General features: G+C 37.7%; 1 protein-coding gene across 1 annotated transcript in view; it reads left to right on the forward strand.

Moving 5' to 3' along the window:
- NT5DC1 (5'-nucleotidase domain containing 1) overlaps positions 1 to 27496 on the forward strand; it is a 150927-nt gene that overhangs the window by 37039 nt on the left and 86392 nt on the right. The window lies entirely within an intron of this gene.

A 27496-nucleotide genomic window follows, 5' to 3' on the forward strand; every position in this document is an offset into this window, starting at 1 on the left:
GAGGTAAAGGATCAGAATATCTGTTTTAGTTGAGAGTTGACTTCTGCAACCTCAAGAGTAGAGGGAAAGTTAACATTTCAGTATTCTTAAACTGTTCTTCTCCTGAAAAATGGTGTGAGCCGCACTACCATCTGGCTGTGCTGATGGAAATAAAACTGCCTTGGGCTCTTTGTTCAAAGCCCTGGGAGAATCATAGAATCATTAAGGCTGGAAAAGACCTCTAGGATCATCAAGTCCAACAAGAAGCCTCTCTCCTGAGCTGTTAACATGCTGTCCTTGGAGTCCTTCATTCCTAGGTTACCTGAAGGACCAGTAGAACACCTCATATGCATAGATATACTTTCTTTTTTATGTCTAATAGCTGTGGGCAGTTATTTCGAATACTTACATGCATACAACTGCAAAAAAAAAAGTGATAGTTAACAAGGCTGTTTTGTATTTGTGTTATTTTATGGCCTACATCTAAAATGCCTACTGAAACAAAACATTTTTTCTCCTCAGTTACACTTACGTTCAGGAAAGGACTGTAGGGCTGTCCAAGTCTCAGCATATAACTTATCACCAAGGACTGATGACATCTAGCTCCATTTAAGATGACTGTACAGTGGCCTGTGAAGTAAAACATTCCTTTTTTCAGAGTGGGGTCTATATTGGTTTATACAAATGTGGATCAGGCCTCTGATGTTTTGTAGAGGACATGTATGGCCCAAATCTGTATTTAACAGAAATGAATTTATAAACAGAGTCTAAGAACCTAGTTGTGAGTTTCTGCGGCCAAGCTTATGGCCCATTGAAACTTCACCAGCTGCCTGTTCCCCTACAGCACAGCACTCTCCTCTACTTCTGCATTTATGCCGCGTACCACGTGCCTGGAAGGCACATAAGAAGCATCTTAAGATTCTGTTCTTTGCTTGGAGGACAAAGCAGATTCAGTTATATTCTGCTACTGCATTTTTCAAAAGAAACACAGTCTGTTTCGTTCAGAGAGTGGTCTGTTAAGCAGCTAAGTAGGTGTGAGGTCTCAGGGGTTGAATGTATAGATAGGCTCTTTCAAGCATTTAAATGCCAAACTCTAGTAAGTCTTTATTGTGTAAATTAAGTCTGAAATTTGAAATAATTGTATAGAATTTCAGGGCAGAATGGATACATTGTGCATTACACAAATATGTGACAAATCCCAAACCTATGGAAAGAGTGAAGGACTTGAAGCTGCTTTACAAGATGGACGTACAGAAGCAGGGTAGAGACCTTTTTTCCCAATATTTTTATTTAAAAATGGACAAACATTTTTACACAAATCTTTCTGAAAAAGCCAGAGGCATAAGAAATTGGAGTTGGATTGGTGAAAATTTGGCAATATTTTAATTGTCTGAAAACATAATCATGAGGAAACCTCACATTTCCCACTAGAGATGAAGCAAACCATGTTATAACATCGGTTCAGTTCTCTCTTTTGCTTTTACAATTTGGGGCACCAGTTTTTTGTTTTGAGTGAAACTGCTAAAAGCTGTTCAGTCTATAAAAAATGGTGTTGAAAGTGCTGTGTATTAAGACTAAATTACTATGAATTAAAATGCAGTCTTCACAAGAAAAAAAACCAAGAATACTAATGTTTCATATGTGTTCTTTATAATTCTATAATTTAAAGCATGACCACTTGTTATCTCTGCATTCTCTCTCCTTACTGATATTTGACACCTTCTGAGAACCTCTTGCCAAACAGTTCCTAAGAGTAAGAAACTAGTGTTTTGGAAAAGTTTAAATTTACAAGTACACCAGCATCAGGCTTGCTGTCTCTTCCCAGTGGGATTTTTTTCTCATCTTCATCCCAATCATTCATGGAGTTTGCATCTGGAGAACCTTTTAGGATGAGTATTGCAATGTTCCTGGCTCTTTCTGAAGAACAGTGTTTTTTACTTTTGAAGTATAAAAAACAACAGCAAAGTTGGTAAAGAACTGGTTTTTTGAATTCTTGTTTTCCCAAGGTCTGGTATTTGTTTACTTTAGTCTAGTACAGAATGTTTGCTCTGAATTTTAGTTATTGTCCTTCAATATGAGGACTTAGAAGTGCTTTCTATATTTTCTGTGTTTTGAAGCTGGACTATTAATCTTGTATCCTTGTAATCTTAGGTATATATATGTATATCAGAATGATCTGTAGAGGACTATAAATATGGTTAGGAATATCAATACATCTTCTGGGGTGCATCCAATTGTGGGGCGGGATTGTAAGATGCTTTTGGAAGCTAGTTGGTCATTGCAGCATGTAAGTACAGAGAGAGGATTAGTTTTAAAGCTCCACACTTATATGTGGGTGGTCACTCTTTGGCTTCATCTCAAAGTAATCAGAATACATAACTATTAGATAGCCTTTTTTCTGTGGTTATTTTTTGTTTGGGTTTTTTTTTCTTTTATCCCCCTGCCCTTTGGTTCCTCATGGATTGTGTGGTTAAATAGATATTAAAGATTTTCATGATTATACAGACCTCTAGCTTTTCGTAGTGCCCTCATGTCAGGAATCTTGGATGCCAAAGGCACATATATATGTATGACCACTGCTGTTTCAATGACAGAAGCTAAATTGGTAAATAAAACTGCATATGATCGTATATCAGTGTGCTCAGTTCATACTGTAGCTGTAGACATAGCCCACAGGTCCAGTGCTGTCCAGAGAGGTTTGGCCTTGTTGCCTGCTGTACTGTGCACCGCAAAGTCGTAGTGCTCATGTGCAGTAAACACAACGCTTCCAGGAGGTTTTGTTTCATAGGTAAGCTAAAGTGTAGATCATCTCCCAGAGGCCTTGGGATTACTGTGTGTTATGGTCGTCTGGAAAGCCTGAGTTGTCAGACAGGATCTGTAATTCAGAAAATTAGGGATATGTTTTATGTCCCCTTCCAGTCAGGAAGGAGCCAGTGTCTGGGAACCCGAGAACAGCAGAATGGGAGTTGCTCCAAGGACAGGAGTTGTGGCTGCTCAGCAATAAATGGTAGAAGTGACTCTAGTTCAGTCAGGTTATGAGAAGGTAAGAAAAGAGGGCATGCAGACAGAATTATTAGCCCCATACTCATACAAATAAACCCACTGTCTAGGCCTTAATCAATTTCTTTAAGCATTGAAGTTCTGAATTCTGAAAACAAAGTGTGGATTAGTTTCTAATGAAAAATATAACAGGGAAAGGGATTTGAGTAGGTGAGGCTATTGCAAAGAGTGCTGTCTCAGATCAGTAAAACTGCTGCCTTGTTAGGCCCCACACATTTTGGCTTAAATTTTGTAGGTGGTTGAAGTATTTGCAAAATTACTTCTGTTTAGGCAGTGAGACATCAAAGCCCATGCCCCAGATAGCCTCAGTCCCAAGTGGCGGAGGCAGTTTCATGCTCTGAATACCACTTCTATAGAGGCAGGTGGCTGACTGAGGCATTCTGGCACTAAATATATGGACAGTTATAAATCCATCCTTAAGCATCTCACTTTTCTTTGTCAATTGTTTAGTGGACTTTGGTATTGAATACTGTGTAATGCCTGCATCTCTCTTTGCATCTGGCCCTTAGTGCCTGCTGCTGATGAATGGCATCCCCTCCCTGTAGGCAGAACCACCCAAAAGGACTAGATCACTGCAGGTGCCATCCACATTTTAGTCAAACCTTCCTAAAATGCAGTTCTAAGTACCTTCATTGATAGAGAAGGGTGAGGTCGTACAGCTGACCACATTCTTATATAGTTTGTATTTAGAATAGTTAGGCAGTGGAATATGGGGGATTTAATTTTATTTCTTTGGATTTAAGTGTTACGTTCTTTCTCTGTCTGACCCTTACCTCAACATCTGCTTATGGTAACTATTTGAGACAGGATAGTAGAATAGGCAGATGTTTTGATTTGACTGACTTTGGTCACTGCTGAACTCTTAAAGTGTGCCTCATTCTCTGGGATGTTTGCCTAATTCCCATGCTGTGGATCAGACCAGATTGCAGGCAACTATTCTATTCTGTTTCTGCTGAACCTGGCTCAGTGCTGAAAACCATGACAGATTCAGGGAGCCAGGAAATGTTTGCATAACATCTTGTTTGTATGGCAAACTTTAGTCTTGCCACAAAGTATAAGACCTTATTTCAGAAGTGTTCTCTTACACAGAGTAATTTAAATGGCATTTAAGAAGTATATAAAATTAAGTGGTGTCATATCTATGATCCATGCCGGTTCTGCACCTATTGGTGTTGGGAGCATGGAGGGACACAATGCAGCAGGAGAAGATTCTGATACAGAATCATAGTATTGAATAGAATCACACAACCATAGAACAGTCCAGCTTAGAAGGGACATTGAAAGGTCATCTGGTCCAACCTTTTGTGGGAAAGGGAGCCTAGATGAGATTATCTAGCGCTCTGTCCAGTTGCATCCTGAAAACCTCCAGTGATGGGGGTACTACCATGTCCCTAGGGAGGTTCTTCCAGTGAATGATTGTTCTCACTGTAAAAAATTTTATTTATTATGTTGATATGAGTATACTTTACATCAGCAAAGGATTTTGTTGATTTGTTTTGCCTTTTAGTTGGGATTTTTTATTAGAATATAATTAATATTAAAATAATACATTTTAAGAATACCCCCTTTTTCCCTCTCTTCTACTGCTAATTTTTTTCTCAGACTGCTAGTTCTTGAAGGTTGCTTTCCAAAGTTTGCAAAAGGCAAAATGGCAAACCATAAGGTAGCAACAAAGGAAACCTGTTCTACTTTCAGGCTATCCTTTTTCCAACAGAATGTGTTTTCAATCCCTTTAGATCTGCAGGATTTCTTCTCCTCAAGACTCTCTGGGCTGATGGAAGTGGGTGTAAGTGGGAAACACAGGTTTTAACTAGAAATGTGAACACTGCACATTTCTTACATAAAACATGCAAGCAATTCATTTTTTAAATGAAGGCTTATCTCTGTCTCTCAGTGATTCCTTCTATGCGTTTCTTTCCATCTTCCACACTTTTAGCTTTGCTGCCTGCTTCTCTGTGATTTTGGTGCTTCCTCATACTATTTACTGTGTTCTATCTATGCTATTCAGCATGGTGTGAGTGGAAGAATTTGTTGCCGCTTCTCATATCAGCTCTCGATACTCACGCATTATCAAGCAGGGGTTCCTTGGAACCAAGCAGCATGAGCAGAGTGTCCTTTTTGAAAAATGAGGCCCAGACAGAGAAGGAACTACATTTTTGAAGTTGGCTAGAATAGAGGCTTTAGATAACAAGAAACCGCTGCATTGTACACTATATTCTTGCTGAAAATTGTGTGACCATAGTGACATAGAATCACTGGTTTTAAATAGAATCATTTAATTAGCACATAGTTTAGGCCATATTTTATATCTCTTCAAAAACACTATATCCAAAACTCAATATTTAACATTAGACCAACAAAGATGCTGGTCTGTTCATTGACTCACTTTAAAATGTGTTCCTATAAAAATGCAACCTGAGACAAAGGTCAGCAATCCTGAAATTTCAGAAGGAACCACCATCTACTCTAGATGAAAGCTCTGGATTTTTAAAATTTTGTTATTATAATTTCTGTCATCCTGTCTGAAAGCAGAATTTTCAGCCTGTCTCATCTTAAATAGCATCTTTCCCATTTAGCAGAACTGAAGATCATCTGACTTTGAGTGCTAGCCTGGATGTACTGCATAAAAATTAAGTTTTAAATTTCTCACTCATTTTGCTTGTATGCACACAAAAAAGAAAACCTGCAGCTTGGCTCTTAGCTCCAAGAAACTGCAGAGTGACTCAGGCTTGTGATTAAATGTTTCTGCTGTGATGACAGCCCAAGAATGCTGTCTGCTTGATCAGGTCAGCTTTGGAATTCAGGGCACTTTTGTTTATGTCTGTGAACTTAACAGGAGCTTCTTCCAGAAGGAAACAAATATGGATATTTTTATGATATGCCACTCGTTTCGGGTTTCTTCTTGCAGTTGCTCAGTCACTTGTTTTCTTCAATTTTATTTAAATTTGGTGAGACTGAAGAGCCTTCTTGCTATCTGAGAAATCAATACCAGGTTTCCCAGCAATTCTCTGGAGTCTTGACATTTGTCTCCAGCTTATTATCCCTTGAGCAAAACATAATTGTAAATATTTCATTGGCCAAAGCCAGGCTGGGTCATTATAACAATTCATTGCGACTCACATAACAGAAGCCAAAGAAGCTTGCCCAGTAGCTTCTGTTTCTGCCCAAAGCATATCCTTAAGGACCTAACATCCTAGCCTTTACTTAGCTGTGGGTTACTCTGGTTGCTTCACACGCTGCTCCTGATTCTGAAGAGAATTCATGCTTCACACCACATAGGGGAGCTCCCTGTAGAAGATTTATTATCGCATCTTTCAAATGTTTGGCAGGAATTTTCTTTTTTTTTTAATACTTTTAAATGTGAATTCTGCATTAGTGTTGTACAATACCATTGTAGTATGCAATGAGAACTGAACTTTGTAGAACTATATAGCCTTGTTTTGATTTGGGAGAATCTAAGCATCAAGAGCTATCATAGATGTCTACTTCAGACACATAATCTGTCCTATATCTCAAAAGGAACTTGTTTTTTCTTAGTTTAGTATTTTGAGAACACTTCCCTCTCAAATAATGCTTTAAAAATTAGTTCAATGGTTCCATTTTTGTGTCTGTCTTCTTTTGACCAGATTTTAACATCTTCATCCTGATTGTTTTGTTATGTTATATATTCTGTCTCTTGGATACTGCACATGTGTGGCTATAAATATATATGTATATATCTGCATGTACAGTACATAAGTGTACAAATTGGATAAGACTTGCACAAATAAACGATACAAATATGCTTTTTTATAAAAGACACCTTTTGTCTACATGTAGATGAAAAGTTATCCAGCATCACCTAATTTTCAGTGTTTGTTTCCAACACCATTTTCAGGCCATATATAAAAAACCAAATTCAGTTTTTATTACAAGCTCTTCATTAGTTTTGGAAAAATGATGAAAAAATTAATCCAGAAAAAATCATGAAATTACGTAGAGAGTATATAACCATTTATTTCTAATCTGTGAATTCAACTAGTTCCTGACTTAAAATTCAACTTTTATACTAATTGACATCCGAGAGAGATCTGTCAGTGCTAGGTAAGCTATAGCAAAACTTTGTTAAAATTGTATTTAATATGTTTATCCACAGATTCAAAAGAAAAAGGAGCATTTTTTCCTTATCAAAAGAAGAACATTCCTTGAACTGTTCTTGAGAGTTCACCCTTAGGTGCATCAAAATCTTTGCTTTTTCAAGTGCCGTCTTTTTTCTTTACTCTTCTCTAAAACAGTTTTAAACAATGTAATAATCTATTGAGAATTACTAATTCATGTTCTTATGTGTGAAGTTGAGGTAACTCATTCATTATGCTTCAGAACAGGGTTGTTCCCAAAAGCGAAATTACGAGTAGTTTCAAAATTATTTGAGGCTCTATACACTAACACTCATCTCCCTTGCAAAGCAGGGGGAGCAGAATGTCAGACTGTGCTGTTCACCAGAGCAAATACCTAGACTGGCCCCCTGCATCTGTCAGTAGAGTCTGTTGGATCTTGACTTTGTCCTTACTGACAAAAGTCCTGCCTTTGTCAAAGGTTTTCTATTAGGATAGTCTACTAAATTAGTATGAAGTGTATCTTTCAAGCTGGAAAATGAGTTTAAACAGGAAAGGCTAAGGTAGCAATAAGGCTGTGGCAGCAAATACAAGTCAACAAAAGAATGCTGTCAAGCCTGGCAGGCCCAAAGCCTACATGACCTACATGAAGCATTTCACAGTGGTTTTATTGACAGGTGCATGACTGACCTTGCATCTGGCAAGTTCTGCTGAGAGACACTAAAACAGCTCCTTTTTTCTGGCAAGAAGAGTGGATATAAAACCCTTTCTGTGACTTGCCAAATGCACACAAATATATTTGGGACACCGATTTCTATTTGAGACTGTGGTAGCAGGTTGTACTTTTCCTCTGACCATCATTATTAACTCTTCACAAGTACTACATTACGTCTTCCATTGCTAATGTCTAGCTGACCCCATTAGATTTGTTGTGCTTCCATTTGAGTTACTGAGAGGCTGCCTCTTCTCTAGTAGCTGCGGCTTTACAGGAGGGTGCTCCTCAGCATATTGCATGCCTCTGGCCAGCTACACAAAGCAAATTCTGCTTTCTGGTATTTGGACCTCTGAGCACATTGGACATGCCTATGCAGCTGGCACCAGACTCTTGCGCTTTTGCAGAAGCTGGCTAGATGTGAAGCAGGCCTCAACTCATGTGAATAACTATGTGATCATCCTAGAGTGGTGCAGCACCTGAGCACTGATATATATATTAGTGAGGGGACATCCATGCTAATGCAGCTGCTTCCAGGCCACCACTTCTTTGTACGCAGACAGCCCAGGGTGTAAGCAGAGCCTGGTTGCACTTGCCTGCGTAGATATCTCTGCTGTGTCCAACAGATTGTGTAGAACTGCCAGTTCTGGTCACCTAAAAATAAATTATCAAATTACAGCAAAAAGAAATAGTTGTACCATTACAGACTATGAGTGGAAAAAGAATGCTGCTGGAAAGGGAAAAGAACTTTTTCTTTTACACCAAACTATTTCCATCAAAATGCCAGAGCATACAAAACTGGGAATTGGCAGGAGCCTCCTCCATGCAGCAGTTCTCGGATGTTTAGGGGAAAGCGGCTTTGGAGCTGGATGAGTGGGCAGGCTGGAAATCCTATTGTGTGTGCTTATGGTTTTGAACAGAAAACTTGTTCATTCTGAACTGCAAAATATGGTAGTTGGTGTGTGGCAAGTGGTAAGGTAAGGTTTGTAACAAATATGCATAACCGATTATGGACTATGCTATGAAGCAGTGGATCCAGGGAGAGCAGCTTTGGTGTCTGTTACACTGCGTTCCTAGAACTTCACTTAGTGATTGAGCGATTTTGAAGAAAGTGAAAGATAAATACTTCCACACCCATTGGAAAAGCAGATATTTTCCTTTTAGCAGAGAACATCTGTTGTAGTTAAACTTATATATGAAATACTTTTTTTGAGAACTCAGAGGTACTGCAGTTTTTACAAACAGTAAGGACTGAAAAGAGAATGAGTCCTTATGAATTAAAGGTCCCCTCCTATATAGAAAATAAATGCTTCCTTTGTATCAACAGAGATTTTACCATAACCTCCATGACTCATGTAGATTTACAAAAAAAAAAGAACCACAAACAAACAAACAAACAGAAAACCAAACAAAATCCCCAAAAAAACCCACAGCCTCATCCCCAAGAACAACTCTAGAGCTGTTGTCTTTCCTCATTTTAAATAGACATAGTTTTAGTATTCTGGAAATGCAGATATCAAAAGCCCTGCTTTACACACTAGACAATGTGAACAGCTCAATATTTGTGTGACAATATGTAGCATTAGTCTTTGTCTCCTAAAAAGGCTAGTCTAGATAATAGTATAAGAGCCACCTTCTTTAGCTCAAAAGTTGACTCATGCTTTTAGTTACTGATTCAGCTGAACAAGTTCTGCTTACAGCACACGAACAGCCCCCCACTGCTCACATGATTCAGAGAACAATTATCGTTTGGTTAGTATGATGGTGCTTTTTTTGCCTCCATAAAGAAGGTCAAGAGTCACAGAAGACAGTTTAATTTATCTTTTACAATGTTTGATGCTTTACGGGTAGAAGCAATATTTTGGGGCTGATTTACAGCAGAAGCCTCCAAACATGGGTTAGGAGAAGTAGTATCTACTATTATCCAGCGCTATTATAAGAGACAGATTTTGGGATTCAAAGGTGAATTTGCTGAGAATCTTAAAAGAAAAAATAAATCCAAGCTAATCAATCCCAAAGGCATTCTTACTTTTTCTAGCTGTTGCAGTTAGATAAATAGGTATACTTACGCATCAAAAGATGTGGCAAAACAGGAAACACCATAAATATGCCATGTTTGAGGACCAACCACAGCTTTGATACTTGCAACATTGGCTACAACTAGGTGTTCTATACTAGCCTGACTTAATTCAGTGGAGTATGGATTTGCCCAAAGGAGATATTGATTGGAAAAAAAAAAAGTGGAAGAGTCAAAATTGTTTAGTCCTGCTACAACTTAATACCTAGTTCAGTCTATGAATTTCCAGTCATCTCTGCGTAATTTTCACCCTGTCGTGGATTAGTTAAACCTTCCAGAGGAGCCTAAGGGAAATGTAGAATGGTTTACAGTGCCACTAATGCAATGTTAGAAACGAGCTGTTATGCCTTCAAAGAGCAAAAGAAGCAATTATATGTAAGATGTGATTGTTTTTATGTGAGTGGAGATAAAAGTGACATGGTTAATGAAGTGAGCTGTTGGAAAATGTCATTATATTCTTCAGTAACTAAATTCTCTCTGTCCCCCACAAATGGAAAGAAATCTCAATAATGTTTTAAAATCTGAGTTTCTTTTTAAAAAGCACTTTTCATTCAGAAAATCTTTTCATAGACTTTGTTGGGAAAACTTTGTAATATGTTTTTCCCTGAAACCGTTTCTTTTCTAAATGTTATTGTGAGAGGCTGGGGAGTTTGTGGCTGGTTTCATTATTTCGTATGGTCTACATTTTCTCTTACTAAAAGCAAATTAAATTTTATATGTACGTGTGTGTGTGCATGTGTATTTATATTTATAGTGAGAGAGAGAGAAAGGAAGGTAACTTTCAACCTGGAAAAGGTGACAGAAGACTAAGAAATGTTGTTCTGTCACTAATTTAGCCATCCCAACTAGCCAACTAGCGGTCAGCTAGCAAATTTCTCTTTCCAAACTGGCCTTTGCTCATGAAATACAACATTTACTTAAAGCTGCAGGAGCTTTAAGCAGACGTGGTACTAGAGGCAGACAGTGCCAAGTCAGTTGAAAGGTCTGTTAAAAGGTTTTAAGTGGGCAAGGAGGAATAGTGCTACTTATTTATTTGAATTCAAAGTATTAAAATATGTACTAATATTTCTATATGGTATCACATAACTGCATATGTAATTATTTCATTGTCTGTTCATGCATGCTTAAGGATAAAATAGAAACAAGCCATATTTCTTGTAATCCATTTGGCTCCATAGAACTAAATGAAAATAGCACCTTGGTGGAATTGTTTGTTGAGCACTTTTATGTCATTACATTGGTTTTAATTGTCAAAGGTTTATGTGTAACAGATAAGAGACACTATATTTTGGTGAAAGCAGAAGCATTAACCCTTTTCCAGAACTGGAAGAGCAATACGGTTGTGAGAGTAATAACTGGTAGGAAATTTTGCTTTAAGCTGGTTCATCATAACAATAAAATTTCTCTGCGTGACTTTTTGAACAACCTTATATACAATTCCTTATTTCAGTAGGACAGAGGAACTGCACAAAGGTATGTAGTGGACCGAGAACTCCATGGTTGAAAGAAATTTTTGCCTACCCTTCCAAAGCAGCTTCAGCACCTGCCAGTAGCATTCGAATAATCTTATTCCACATATAAATGATTTCTTATGTTGCTTTGTGTTATGCTTTCTCATTGTAATAAGGGAAATGAACAGAGAAAACCTGTTCATACACAGGTCACCACAGGTGACAAACACATCAGGGTTTACCTTCCTGCCTCCAGACTAGAAATCTCTCTTAAAGGAAAAAGTCTTTGTAAAGAGCAAAAAGAATACATACCTGAGTGCTAAAAGTATTCTTATGTTTTTATTTAAAACTAAAGGTGTCTCTGAGTAATTCCCACAGATATAACATTATGGTTGCCTTTAATAACTCAGCCTACAAATTCATGTGTGTTTTACTACAGCAGTTTAAGTGTTCAGTGTAGCACAGAAAATGTCATCTGCATGGGACAGGAGGGACTCTATTTAGAAAATTCACCCCTTGACTATTGGAGTACCAGATTCTTGCTCTTTTATTTCCCAGTAGTGCCTGTTTTTATAAGTAGCACTAGTTGGATTTAGATGTCAGGATGACAAAAGGGGGCTCAGCTTACATTGTAGTAGTCTAATTCGTTTCACAAAAAAAAAAAAATTTAATAAGAAAGAACTAGAAGCCAAAGGAAGTAATATCTTCAGCATTTGTGGCATGTGCAAGTTACTTTCCGTACTTTAAAAGTGTTCCAGCTCTTTTTCTTTGTAATGTAATGCTGCTTCCTAATTTAATAACTTTCAAGGCAATCTTTGGCCTAACAAATGATTGGAATAAACTTAAGAAAACCGTAACAATAAGAGACATTTTTGCAAAAGTTGATCTGAACATCTAAAATGCCATGGGGAGAACAACTTTATTCCAAATTCAACATCTATCTCTTATTTTTAAGCAATGACTTCAAATAATTTCTTACCTGTTACACAACATCTCTATCAAGTGCTTGTTTTTATACCTCCTAAATTGTATCCCCTACATTTCTACAAGGTAGGTGCTTCTTTCTTACTCCCTAACCGTTTTTTTTTTTGCCCTCAAATTGTCATAGTCGTTGGAATAGTTTATGTGTCTTTCCAGGGGTAGGTACTTGGAGGTTCACATTTTATGAGTAATATGTGCTACTGTGGTCTGTTAATTCAAAGTAATTTGGAGACAGAAGGATAAGCCATGAGCATGTGGATACAGTCCAAAGCACAATGCTAACTGTCATCCCTCTGTTTCTGTGCTTTAACTCTGGGACACGCCACGTAATGAATTACCTTGCATCAAAACAGCAATGTGTGAATATGTGCTTAGTAGCCTGTGGTAAATATGCAATTATGAAAGTAATAAAATTAGAATCATTATGGGCTAAACCAAAGTTTCACAGCTGAGCCCATCTAGTGGGCTGCTGCCACCAAAAGGTCAGCTTCTCTGCTCTAGCTCTGTCCTCCCCCTCCTGTGCTCTCCTCATTCCCTTACGTGATGTGTGGCAATTGTCATGTTCTTCTGGGACCTGCTTTAGCTGAGATAGCTAAAACTTATTTGCTGGTTTAGTTTTCTCTCATTTTAGAAAATTAAAGGGCATTACAGAGATGTTTCATCAGCATTGGATTGAAGGAGTGAGCAGAGAAGGAACAGGTCCATAAATCACTTAGCTTGTTTCATACCCTATATTTTTAATTCAGGTCTTTGGCTCTGGCCATGAGCACAACAGATAGTTACTACAGTTTAGCTGTAGTAAACTTGCATCTTGCATGTGAAACAGAGCCATTTGTTCCCTTATATGGTTAGAAGTAAACTGAAGTCCTGAAAATGAGCTATGTTGCAATTTGTCTTTGATAACTTTAAAAGGTTGATTACATCAGTGCACTCTAGATATTTGAAATCCTTTTGGATTACTTAGTAGTTTGGGGCATCTTGAGCTAAAACGTGATGTTCTGCAGGAAATCAAAGCAGTCTGGATTCAGCTCTATGATGGCCAGTAATTTCAAACCACTTCATACTGGAAAACAAGACTGGAGAGAGGTGTATGTTTGAGGAAGGGAGCCAGCGCTTGGCCGGTCCAGCTCCTCTTTTCTCCTGTACATCCATGGCTACATATAGCCTCCACAGCAACATCCGAACAAATCGGATAGCCAGTCCTCCATGGCAGACGTGCAGCAGTCTGGGATGCGGCCACCCAACTGCCCATGCCCACAGGTTAGTCAGAGCTAACTGCAGGTGCACCACGCTCGTGGGCTCCGCTGGATGTGGCAGCACAGCAGTCGGGCGCCGAGGCTGGACTCCTCTTGCGTGTGGCTCGTGCCACAGCAGGGGAGTAGGACAACCTGTGACCTTATCCTGCACTAGAGACAGCAGAAGTTGCAAACTTTGTAAATATTAAGGAGAGCTGTTTCTTAGTTAAATCACTTTTCTAAACCTATAGCAAGAACCTGTTAATCTAAATGGAGTGCAAATGAAACCAGGAAACTTCCATTAGCACAAAAGCAACTGTACAGACTTTCATATTTAACTTAGATGCAAAAGAAAACATATGTACTATTTCATATCATTCTGTGGGTTCTAGGTTGCATGTTGAAACAGTTCTGAAAGTTTTAGGCAAAAGATTAGAATATAATAGGCATTTGGTTTGGTAAATAACAAATATAGTTGTACTTCTTGCTACTATATGATATATCCTGCATTATTCTTAAGATCTATGTCTTATATAATTAAAGTATAAATGTAGACTCCCTGAAGTTAATTATTATGAATCCCTCAACTTTTCAGTATTTTAATTAATTTTTAGTTCCTGCCTTTAAACTCATGCAATTTGCTTTACTGCAAAATTGTTACCATTTTCCAGCCTGTCCTCGACAAAGACGGACTGTGCTGTTCCAAGGGAAATGGAATGAGGTCACCTTATGGAAATGTTTGTCGTATAATGAACATCACAGGAGGAGAGAGTAAAAATGGGAGTGTAAAAGTGGCAGAAAGAAAATTGCCAGCTCTTGGCAACAGCTGAGAGGAGCAGAAGGAAGCATGTGGCAGCAGGAAAGTGTGCAAGAGGAGGAGAGAGCAGTGCAAAAGGAGGTGGTGTGTAAAGCTGGAAATGAGTTCCCATTGTTCAAAAAGGATAGCATGGCAGCTTTGCATACCCCAGTAACAGGAAGGACAACATCTGTGTATTCACTGAAACACAGACAACATGTTTAAGTCTGTATTTAAAAATGTAGATGATCCTACAAACTCAGAATGCAATGATGTACTTTGTCAAGCAAATGTCCCTGCAGCCCAGTGTGCTGACTTATGATAGTCCTAAGCAGATGCTTGGGGAAGAGGAGGAACAGGGTAGGCATCCTAAAAGACAGAAACATCAAATGGCTGTTCAGTTTGGTTTTAATTTCATGTTTCTTGGGATTTCAGTCACAGTTTTTTAATACTTGGAGATGACAATACTTCTGTGTCTAAGTACATCTATCATGCAGCCTCTTTTTTATATCCTGATAAAAATTCTTGATTTTGTTAGAAAAAAAAATATTAAAGATAATTTTCAGATAATAAATAGTCTCCTCTGAACATTTTTCGTGTCTTCGATTTTGAAAATGGGAACACTTTTTCTACCAGAAAAAAAGCAGCTTACCAGCTTCACTTCAGCAAAGTATTGTGTCTTTTTCCTCAGAGCTTTTTGAAAGGAAACTGGTACTTGGGTAACAGTAGTGCCAATGTGCTAATAAGGATTTAATAGTCTTATACAAATCAGTTACATAGATTATACTTAGGCAACCTTGACCCAATGGATTGTTGTTTTCCTCTGTTTCATAAAATAGAGTATGATTCTGGTATACTGCTCATTTTGAGAACAGAGCAAGCTATTGATCACTGTATTCCTCCAGACCCCAATGTAAGAGCACCTGCCAATTGCTATGTATTGTAGTTTCACTTACACTGGCATCTGCAGAGTGGTGTAACGGAGGATTATGATGTTCCTTAATGCCACCCATGTGGGTGTCTGTCCTAAAAATAATCAGATAATGCTATTCAAGGTAATGCCACAAGCATATTGACTGCAACCACTGCCTACTGCGCAGGCTATCATCTAAAATACAGATGAGTCACGTTATGCTCATTTTGGTTCTGTCTGCTTTAGAGTTGATCGCAGCATACGGTTTTGCTCTCTGTGGCGTATTCTGTCATTTAAAGAATCCAGTGTGTATAGTCTTTTTCCTTTCACCTATTTGCCAGATTATTGGGGAAGACATCCTCTATTATTCAAAGGACCCATGTATTGTTTGATGCTGGGGTAGGCAGCTGTGAGCAGTGGCACTTGTGAAATATTACCCCCCAAAATTACTACCTAATTGTATCCTGAGACATAAACAGATTCTATCCTAATGGATCACTTAGTACAGGCCTAAAGCTTGTCTTTGCAAAAGGCAGACGTTCTTAGTTAAAGATCTAGGTGTTTTGCCTGATATTATTGTTATTCTACTTTTTCTCTTTGTGTAAATTGTTGAGTAGAGTTCTTTGGGTTTGATTTTTTTAAATATTACTTTCTTCTGAACCAATAATCAGTGATGGTTTCTGTGCTTCATATAAGTATTAAGTTAGAGATAGATAAATGCTGATAGATAAAAGGTAGCCTTAGTATGATTTAGCCAAATTCTTGTTCCTGTGCTTCATGTTCAGAAGTTATTTTCAATACATTTCTTTTTTTATCTGAATTGTGTGCTACTTGGTTAGGGTTGAGTTTTCATCCAGACACCACTACCACAATCTATATGGCCGATTTTTCCATTAAAGACCTTAAGTGTGATTTCATATTTGTTCTTGATTGAACTCTGTTCACTCATTTCTTTATTTCTTTAATGTAAAGAGAAAGTTGATGGCATCACTTTTGCTGGGCCATTGTGTGTGTGTGGTACCCATGGTCATCCTGTCCAGAGACAGGAGTCACCTGTGACAGTGATTCCTCTCTGGTGGGAGGGTGGAAGATCATATCGTGGTGGATGTGGGCCAGCCGTGCAACCCAGACTGTAGGGGAGCAGATAATACCGGAAGTTGTAAATACAAGGTACTACTGCAGTATTTGCAAGTTGAATTATTTTTGCTTTCTGTAAAAATTTTCCAGGCTGTGATGAGTTTTTCAGTAACGTCACTTCCCATACCCCTACAGTCAAGGCATGCAAAAAAGTACTCTGGTGAAAGGAGGTTTTAAAATTACTGTTGTTGTTCAAGAGGAAGAGTGTTTATAAGTGTATTTATAAAAGTATTTACAACCTTTCCCTGAAATGTGTAGTAAATGAACATGACACTGGACTTTTTCAAATGAAAATAAAATGTTTGAGAAGAGTAATTAAGCTGTTGCAAGCTATAGGGAGGGTAAAAGACTGAGTGCTTTCAGAGTATCAAAAGTTGAAGAAAAATCACTTGTAAGTCAGTGAGGAAAGCAATTATAGAATCATTTAGGTTATCTGAATTGGTTAGTAAGCAACTAACCCTTTCCTCATCCCCCAAATAATTAACAATTCCGTCCTTAATCTAATTTAAATTTGGCAAAGTAAGACAAATTTATCAAACCTTTAATAATCTTGGGGCAGAATTGTGAAATACATGTATGCTTTGAACTTGACCCAGAAAATTACTTAATGCAAAAATAAATACCTCTAATGCTGTTTCTTGGAAAGTATTAAAAATGAAAATTCAGCACTTGGAACTACTGATATGATTTGTAATAAATAATACCCCGTTCTGACACGAATTGCGCATGGGGCATTGATAATTAATTTATAACTGAAAGATCAGACTGAGTCCACCACAAAATAGTCATAATGAGGAAAAGGCTGGTGATCTGCAGTTTCCCATATGCTTGCAGAAAGCTACTGAGCTTGAAGAGAAGCTGGAAAGCAATTCTGACACTGAAGGAGCCACAAATAAGATTTTTTGCTGTCAGAGTTACTCAGACTTCTTATATTCCATTTAAGTTCACGTTGTCCCTGGTGCAAGAATTGCTTGCCAGGTTAGAAGGTCCAGAGCAGAGTATTTACATGAGCTATAACGATAGTTTCATTGCTTTCAGTGAAGCAGCTATGCTAGTTTGATATTGCTAATTCCTTTGTGCTATAAGTGATCTGCAAATCTATTGGCAGCCTTTTGAAATGTCATCAATTTGGTAATGTTAGGCTTTGCCTGTATTAGTAAATTGAGCTGTGCCAGGGCCTTGGCCCAGGCCCCGGCAGGCAAATAGGTAAACGCTGCATGTGGCCCAAAGCAGCTGCCGTGCTCCCAGACAATCCTCAGGAACACTCCTGGAGTTAGGGACTTGGCCAGCTTAGCAAATGATCCCACTAGGTGTTTGAATGGAGCCTTTTTTTTTTTTTCTTGATATTTGACTTGTGTATGACCAGACTGTGCCAGTTGTACACAGGGCCAGAGAGCAGCAGGCGATGGCCCTCTGCGGCGTCCTGGCCTGGGAGGTAGAAAGGGAACTACCAAAGCACACCAAAATGTTCTGCAACCTGTAAAAAATATGTTGACACCAAATAGCAAGTACTTCAATGAAAAATGTTCTAATGTTAAAAAGATGTCCAAAGCCAAACAGTATTTGATAGAATGATATTAAATTGGTGATTCCTAAATGCAGCTCCATATAAGGTAAATTTTATTATGTCAGTCCATTCCATAAATATATTAGAAAACATTATTCATTATATCCTTAGATAATAGCTTGAAGTAAGTTGAGATAATAGCTCTAAGTTGTAGTGCACAGCAAATAAATCAAGTCCTGGAGGAATGGAAAAATAAATTAAAATCTTAAGTGTGCACTCATACACTTTGGACATCCTTTAGGCTACCAATGGACGATATGCTGAATCTTTAAAAATAGCATTCAGTAACTGACTATTATAGGAAAATAAAGCTCAATCACCAATGGCTGTGTTTAGGAGAAACAATATTATCTGGTACATTTCTCTCTCACTCCATCTTATATTATTAAGGGTATTCTCCTTTGATTTATACCACAAAGTAATTTAGACCACAATTATTAAAATTAATACTTTTCTTTCTGCAAGTTGCTTTTTTACCAACCACAAAATCTTAAGTCTTTAATTTTAGGAAGGATGCATGCTGTACCATGGAGGAATTTCTGGCATATCCATTTTAAAATGAAGGAATAACGTTCTGCTCTTTGTAACAGGCTGCTTAGTTCTTCTGCACAAATAAACATTAAGATGTTGCATTTATAAATGTTTGGCTGCTTTATATGTAGGAATGTGTTAAAAAGTAAGTGATTTTAAATTATTAATGCTATTAGAAGACAATACCAATTTAGGCATAAAGGAAGGACATTTTCTTTTGGGTGCTCTCCAGCTTTCTCTGATTTTAGTACTGCTCCTGTTGGTAAGGTGTGTGAGGATGAGGGTGGAGATAGGTCTCACAGTTAGTGTGCAGATCATTGCAGGTGATGACTACCTGCAGCAGGCCTCTGGGATCCTCCACTTCACACTTGAGGAGTCCCTAAAAACATGTTGGGATGCAGGATGATCCAATTGTACAGACCTCCTTAAAGAGGTGGTGAGCCATTACAGAACTTGTATTATCAATATAACTGCAAATGCCTGGAATGAAAGTCTATTAATTAGCTTTCCTGAAGCACAAATGTTAATATTCAGTCTTGAACCCTGAATCAGCCCAACTAAGTTTAGGGACATGCCTAACTTCAGAACTGCTGATCACTTTCTAAAAGTGTCTTAATTGTTTTTATTTTGTTATACAGAAGTGGAAACACAAAAAGTATTGAGCACATTGAGTAATTCTACTGTCAGGAGCTACATGGCTAGACTGGGGAAAGGTGGGTTTTGGCAGGAGCAGATTTCAGGTGCAGTGTGGAATTGGAAGGAGCAGATCAGGAAAAGAATAATTTTGGGACGGTACGGATGACACAAGCTTCAGTGGGGGAGAATTTGACAGTAAAACCTCAGGAGAGGTGCAGTCTTGACATTAGGAAATATTTCTTTACCAAGATGGTAGTCAAACACTGGAACAGGATTCCTAGAGAGGAGGCTGATGCCCCAAGCTTGTCAGTGTTTAAGAGGCATTTAGACAACACCCTTAAAAATATGCTTTAACTTTTGTTCTGCTCTGAAGTGATCAAGCAGCTGGACTAGGTGATTGTTGTATGTTTTGGGGGAGCATTGCTGGAAAAGGAGATGGAGTTTGGTTGGAAGTGGCAGTGGGTGGCATGGCCAGAGTTCAGGAGAGTAGAACTTTGGGAGGCAAAGCATTGGCACTCTGGGTTAGGGAAGATTAGATTTGGAAGGAACTGGGACAAAAGAAGTACAGCCAGGGGCTTTAGGGGAGAGGAGTTTGGGGGAGGAAGACTGGAGAGATATGAGAGGCTCTATGGCAAAGTGGACCCAGAATCAAGATCAGCTTCAGCTGCCAGAGGCCATTTCCCTCTCCCAGACATACACATGGTTTTGAAATATCTTTGCCCTGACTTTTTTGCGTTCATAAAGCCCTATGTTTCAAATTCCAGGGACCTATTTTCTTAAAGCAAATGCCAAACAGCTTTAAGATTCGGATCTTCCTTAAATTCCAAAGGTAACAAACAAACCCAGCATTTGTATTCTGTCCGTGATTCTCTGCTTCCCTACTCCTCCTATATAGAAAAGCTGTGGAGTGTAATTGAGAGCTGTAGCTGTGGGAGCTTTCATGCTTTCCTTTTAGACTCACTTTGGGGCACGTTGATTGATGTGTGTCCTGGTGTGTAAGTTCCCACACCAGGCTAAGATACAGCTGAGAACTTCTTATAAAAAGAGCTCTGGGTCAGACATGTTTAAATAAATAAGCTAGAGATATAACACACTAAAAGTAATAATTTAAAATTATGTAATGCTAAAGATAGCATGTTCTGCAAGACAGGTGTGAGGTACTCTTGTTAATTTTGTTAATATTGAACAAACTAATGAGTTCTTTTGAGTCATCACCGTGCATTATTTAATTTCAAGTATGAAGGAATTGTGTGGGCAAAGATAAGCCCATACTTGCACGCTAAGATAAGGCACGGAAGAAGTTGTGTCGGTGGCTTCCTGCGTCAAATTTGGGCCCTCCTGTTTTAATGTGTAACACAGTAACTCTCTGAAAAGATGATTTTTCACTTTATTGAGATGGGTACTTTGAAAATGTTGCAGCCTAGTCTAACTGTGGCTGTAGTGGGGAGCTGTAACGGCTTGGCACAGTAAGGATCATCTGGAATCTGCATTGAAAGTTAATTTTTTGTCTCTTCAAAAGCCAGTTTTCAAACCTTAAACTTTTGAGTAAGGCCAATACCACAGTTGGTTGCTGAGCAGCCTAAAGTTCAAAGTAAAAGTAAGATTGCAGGGTAAAATTTATTCATTAAAAGTTACTGGGTAGACTGTGAAAAATACCTGAAACATCTCCCCTCTTTTGGCCTAAAAATAGCCAAATCAGTTTAGCGGAAATCTTGGGAGGTAGCCAAAAAAACCAAAACCAAAACTACACCAAACCAAAAAACCAAAAACTTGTATGCCAGGTATCCATTCAAATCTTGTTTAAAGTTAAAAAAAAAATAGTGACAGTTTTCAACACAGCCTCAGTTTTATAGCTGTGATAAGCTGCTTCCCAAAAAAAGATGGTCATTTTTGCAATCCTATTTTTATGCTTTTCCATGTAGATACATTTCCAATGTATTTAAACAAGAGCAGACATCAAAACACATGAAAAAACCTGAAGTATTGGTTTTCAACCTAATTTTTCAGCACTTGTGCAACTCACTTTTTTTTTAAGCTCAAGCAGTTTTGCCTACTGCTATTTTAAGAGTTATAAGGCTGCTCTGGAATATTTTAAACAGAAGTCTTTTGAACACACAGGAAATATTCATTGTTAGTAATTTGTTAAATGATCAGGCTATTAAAAATCTAACATACGACTATCTGAGAGACAAGTAGTATTTCTTTCAATTGGCTTAAGGAGTAGGACAAAACCTCTGTTAAAAATGCATCCCCTTGGAAATTTTAATGAATGGCAGCAGCAAAAGTTTTCTGATTGTGTACATTGCATGAAGGAATATTAAAAGCATTTGAAGGCACAGCTAAATCATTCTGTGATTCAAGCACTGAATTTAACATGAGTGGAACACTTAGTGCTATTTTAACATTTTGTATCATTTCCCGAGACTTGAATGGAATGTCTTTTTCCGACTTGCAGTAGTGTTTATTACTCAATTATTCCATGCTTGCCAGTATAATTATAAAATACAAGCAAAAATCAGCATATTTTATGAAGCATCTTATTTTATATAATAAACATACTTTTCTTTTTAGAAAACACTATATTGGATTTTTCTTTAGAAACACTATGGTCGGGGGAGCGTTGTAATTGCTATGTATTTTAGTCATCAATCTAGTTCCTTTTCAGTGTCCAGACACCGGAATTCATGCTTGTCCTACCTTTTAGTTGAACGAAAGCTGTCCCTCGATAGAGGGAGTGTCTGCTTGCCAGCTGTCACCGAAAGTCCCTGCTTTCTTAACTCAGAGGTGCTCCTCTTGCAGCAGCCATGGTTCACAGGAGTGCTCAGCAGGCATTTCAGAAGAGTTAGAAGGAGGCAGCCCTCTCTTTCAAAAACGCTTTTTTGGTGTCTTTTGGACTTTTTAACTTATTGAAAAGCTGAGCTGAATCATATGCTGGCTACTGACTGACGGGTCTGCCTTCTGATTCAGTTCCAGGAGAGAACAATTTTTTGTTTCCCAGCAGAAAATGGCTCTGTATGAGAGGTGGAAGGGGATTGGGAATTCTCACTCGTTTAACCCCTGTGTTCTTATTTATCTGTGTTGAAGGGGAGCATGAAATTTATTTGACATTGTCTCTCTAATGGGATGGCCTTTTTTTGAGAGTAGAAAACAAACTCCTCTGTGTTCTGTAACCAATAAAAATTGGTTCTTAGGAAAAAAAGTTACAGCATTTTCCCGTGTTTTTTACTCTGTTCATATTCTTGTAGCAAAACTCAGATTTCAAAAAGGGGAAACAAGATTCCTAGAAGATCTTACGAATGCCTTCATGTCTGTCATCCATTTTTCTACTTCTGTGGCTGTACAGGTCAGATACAATATCTGTGAATTTTTTCCGTATTAGGGAATGATAGGTAAGTCCAAAGTATTATTCCTGGAATCCAAGAAAATAATCCCAAAGCAAGATCTTTTCTTCCTTTCTGTTACCACTTCTGAATCTTTTAATTCAAGTGTTGGATTTGGATGATTTGAAAATTTCATCTTTTAAACACTGGTTTCATGCCTATGATCATCCCATACCAGATGTTCAAAGATGACTGTGCTGTGCCTTACTGAATCCATATTTTATATCTTGTTTTCTTGTTTTTATCTTTTTGATAAAAGATACCTCTTATGCTGTTACTTATATTCAGCATAAACGGATCTTTGTTATCAAAGGAAGAAAACATTGCTTTTGGAGTATATTCAGCCACTGCCATAGCCCTTGGGAGAAGGAAAAAAAGATGAGAAAATTAAGTATAAATCTTGAGGATGACAGTGCAGGGTGTGAATTATCACCATATCCCTTGGTTGAGGCAGATTTGTCTTTTTTACAGTCACTGTTTCATTTTGCCATTTCTCTAATGTGAGACTTGCAACTACATCTTAAGAGTGCTTCTTAAACACCATTAGTTACATTGTGGTGTTATTTCAAAATGCAGTGTCAGAAAAGTTACATACTTCTATTAATTTATATAGACAACTCTAATTGTCATGTTCCCTGCACCTTAGTTTCAGGAATATTTCAAACCATTTTTCAAAATTTAGTGCAAAATACTTCAGCAGTTGAATATCAAAATTATAATTGGCTCTATGGCCTTGAATTTTACTTGCAACAATATGGGAAATACTTTTTACTCCTGATTCTTTTCTGCATGTAGCCAAAATCCTGTGAGACTAGTTTGTCTCCAGCTTTTGATCCTGCAACATGGAATGTATTCTTTGAGAGCTGCTTATCTGCCTGATTCATTTCAGTTTAATATGAGTCTGTCCACTCTAAGGATGAGCAAGTTTCTGAGATAATATTAACTTCATTGGAACCGCAAGTCAGTTATGGCTCTAAACCTGAAATGAACATCATTTGGCTGAAAATTTTAGTTTAGTACCACAGAGAAGGCTAAGTGGGAGTGCCAGTGAGAGCATTGCTGCTCAGGAGGCAGCAATCCCATTCATTTCTGTGGCGTTTTTGACTGACTTCAGGGGAGACAAGCTTTTCACTGAACTGCAGAACTTCTCTACATTTAGAGGCACAAGGCTGTCACAAGGCACATCTCTTTCCAGGTGATCGTTCATTTTTTGCTGTACCTTTTGTCATCTTAAGGGACTGAGGGCTTGCCATGCAGAAGGGCAGATCAGAAGGGTGTAATACAAGTGACTGGGATTTCTGTTTATAAATAAGTTTAGAATAAAGAAAAAATACGTCAAGAAAAGGAGCATCCAAAGTCAGTGGATATATGTGCCACAGAATCTTTCTGCTTCAGGGAACTGGGGATTCTTGTAGGATGGGAATAACAAAACACCCATATCTTATAGGAATCTGATGAATGTTCATAAATGTTTGTAAAACTCAGATGTCCTGGTGGGTGGTAATGCTGACAGTCATAAGGAAGCCAATATTAAGAGATTTGTGTGCAAAGTATATGCAAGCCTGTAAAAAGTGTATAGAAATAGGGTAGTGAGCCTGACATATTAAGAGGAAAAAATGAAACTGCATGGTTTTAAGGTACAAGGAATATAACATTATTTTTCTGGAACTTCAGTCTCTGCTGTTTGCTTCACATAATGGATACATGACTTGATTTTTATGATGGATCTTATAATGAAAGTGACATTTCCTGTCTTATAGTTATTGGGCTTTCCCTTTAACATGTATCTGAACTTCCTTAATGCATCCCTTTAAATTCACACGTTAGAACTGCAGTATCCATAGTCCAGAATGGTAAGTGCTGCAGGGGTGTTGAGAAAGCCAGGAATTGGCAGCAGGTCAGCTATTGATCTCCATAAAATAGTTTCTGTATATGTGGGCCTGAATTCAGTCTTTGTCAGTTCTGAATTTTTTGAGTTGAATGCACTTGTACTTGGCCTTTCACCCTTCACTGCTGGGTAGTTAACATGGCTGGGATAAGGACAGGATAAACCATCATTCCTTTGCAGTAGATCATTGCTTCTTCCCCTCTCCCTTCATATTTTCTTAGTCCCACTTTCCCATGACTGTTTTTTAATAATTTCCACCCTAGTTCTCATCAAGATTTGTCATTTCTTGGGAGGCTCTCTTGCCCCTCTCCAGAATACCAAGGTAGCTGAGAACTGAGAAGCTTATTGCTCTCAGCTGTGGCTGCTTCTCCACTGGGGGAAGGAATTTTAGGCACGATCCTTTCTGTGCTAAGGAGACTTGGAACAGGGTGCATTGAGTTTCTACACAAGAATAATGAATTATGTAATCCTGCTGGCACAGCAGCACTATGTGGGAATAGAAAATGCATAGGAAAGATAGAATCTTCGGAGAATTTTACTGCCTAAATCCATAATGCAAATTTCAGAAGTGTGTATTTTAGATTGTTGCTGAAATGTAAAAACAGAGCACTTTACCACCAGGAGACAGCCTGTGCTGTTACATAAATTTCAAGGATCTATATTATAAGAAGTAAGAGTTTCTTATGAATATGATTTTTAGGTGGTGGTGGTTGCTGTTGTTTTTGTTGTTATGATTATTATTATTATTATTATTATTCTGTGCGAGTAAAACAACTTTTTCTTGTTTATTGCATTCATGGCAGTGGCCAAACCATTTTCCTGAAACTCCTTACAAATAAAATTTTTTCAAAAGATAAAGAAATTGATCATGATGCAGCCGTCTGGTGTGGAAAATCCTTACTGACTGGAAGTTTAGCAATCACTCTGTTTAGGAGTGGATAGGCCTACCCATCCTAGCTGTAGGTATGGTGCTTTATCTATACATTCATTCTTTTCATGCCTTTTTCAGGGCAAAGGAGGTCCTTAAAGGACAAATATTTTTAATCCTGTTTACAAATCTTGTTCTGAATGTAAACCAGACGTTGGTTCTTCTCTTAAATTACTTGTTGTTGCAATACCTGTAATACTAGAAAAGACTTCCAGAATAAAATCATTGATACAAGATGACTCATTGCAGTAAATCCTGCATACAGCAAAGTGTATTTAGCAATCACAGCTATATAAATTTTTAGTAGGCTTTTATTTATCTTAAATTAAACCATGCTGTTGTGAACACTGTAGTCACGTATTTCTTTTCTCAGTTCATTCTCTACTTGACATTTAACCACACATTTATTTTGCTGTTTTAATGTATTAAATATATCATTAGACCTTCTGATCAATGACAAATCAGTGCCATAAAACAAACGCATACACAGTCACTGTTAAATTCTAATTAACGTTGCTGCTTTACTCTGAATACCTAGTTACCAACCCTATTATAATGAATTTAATGGCTATTTTGTTTCCATTAGAGCTGTAGAGAGGTCAGACTCTGCTGCTTATTACCGAATTTTGGGTATTGTCTGAGTCGTGTTGGTCTACTATAGAAAATTACATTCAAAGTTAATTTCTTTTTATTTGTTGACACATTGATACATACTTTTTTACATCTTCAAACTTGATTTCTGTAATTCATTCTTTTAGACAGGAATCATAATACAAATTTCAACACAAATTATATATCAGTATAAAATACTTCAACTGGGTTTTCAGATGTTCTGTTACTGGATACATTGCTTATTATTCTTTGTTAATGTCACTAAATCAACTGTATCTCAGTTTTCAATAATGTGAATATATTTGGGGTTGAGGTTTTTTTTTTTTCCCCCAACTAAGCATGAGCCCATAGGATCCAGTTCTGCTGTGGTGGAACAAGCAAACAAATAATCATAATCCGTTGGATTTTAGATGCTAAGGAGGAAGAACCTGAGGCCAGATGCTTAACTGAGGTTAACTTGAGGTGTTGGAGAGCTGTAGCTTTCTTTAGCCATCAAGTGTGTAATTCTGATGGAGGCAGAGAATTGATCACTAAAGATCTTACTCTGTTTAAACAGAACCCTTTTTGTTTCATGGTCGCCAGCTCTATTCTTGTTTTCTGTGAAGCCTTCTGCACTGTTTCTGGAGGCAGAAAGAGCTGTTAAAACCAGATCATCGTGGAAAACAAGCTGATAGTGGCCAAAAAACTCTGAGGCTGGGTACCATCGATTTAAAAGACTTGTTTTCATTAACAGCTGTTAATTATGATGATAAATGCATTTCTTCCAAAGCATGTTGTTTTGGGACATGTGAATATGTACGAATTCTCCTTCATCATTTAGTCTTTATCTTTTGTTAGAGATCACTCTGCTTGCCTTAAGGTCTGCCTAAGAAAGCTTTGAATACATTTTTACTTGGAAAGGAGAAACTGGTAGTATCTAAGTTTTTACTTTTAATTTTTCCTAGCCTGGAGTGCCCATAAATATTATGCAAAGTAAGAATTTAAAAAATCCCAGGAAATAAAAACAGGAGCTGGCAAATTTCCTCAGAGTTTTGGCATCTCATAGTGTTTGACCTCTTTCTTTCATTTAGAAAGACATTTAATCATTATAATTTGCTTTTAAAAATGCTTAAATACAGATTTCAAAAGCTGTTGTCTAAATGGGATTTGTGATTTACTTCTTTTAATGCTGAAAATTAAAAGATAGCTCAAGCAAAGGATGAAAGTGATACGCCATGATCTGTGACAAACTGAATGATTTAGGAAACTGGTCATGAACTAAGATCCAAGGATTATAATTTCTAATTTAATTTCACCTATCAGGTAGTCACTGAAAACAAGTACCATCTGATAACAATAGCTTTTCGTTAATCCACTTGTCTTATTTCAGTTTATTGAAAGTCTTGACCTTATAATAAGTCCAGCCTGATAGACAGAAGCATTTTCCTTTCATTACTATTAATGTGTCTTAATGGGAGAGTTTCCAATTTTTGGTAGTTGTACTGCTGGTGGCGCAGACCTAATGCCAGAAGGCTCTGCT

Source organism: Phalacrocorax aristotelis, chromosome 3 (assembly GCF_949628215.1).
Source record: "Phalacrocorax aristotelis chromosome 3, bGulAri2.1, whole genome shotgun sequence".
NCBI lineage: Eukaryota > Metazoa > Chordata > Aves > Suliformes > Phalacrocoracidae > Phalacrocorax > Phalacrocorax aristotelis.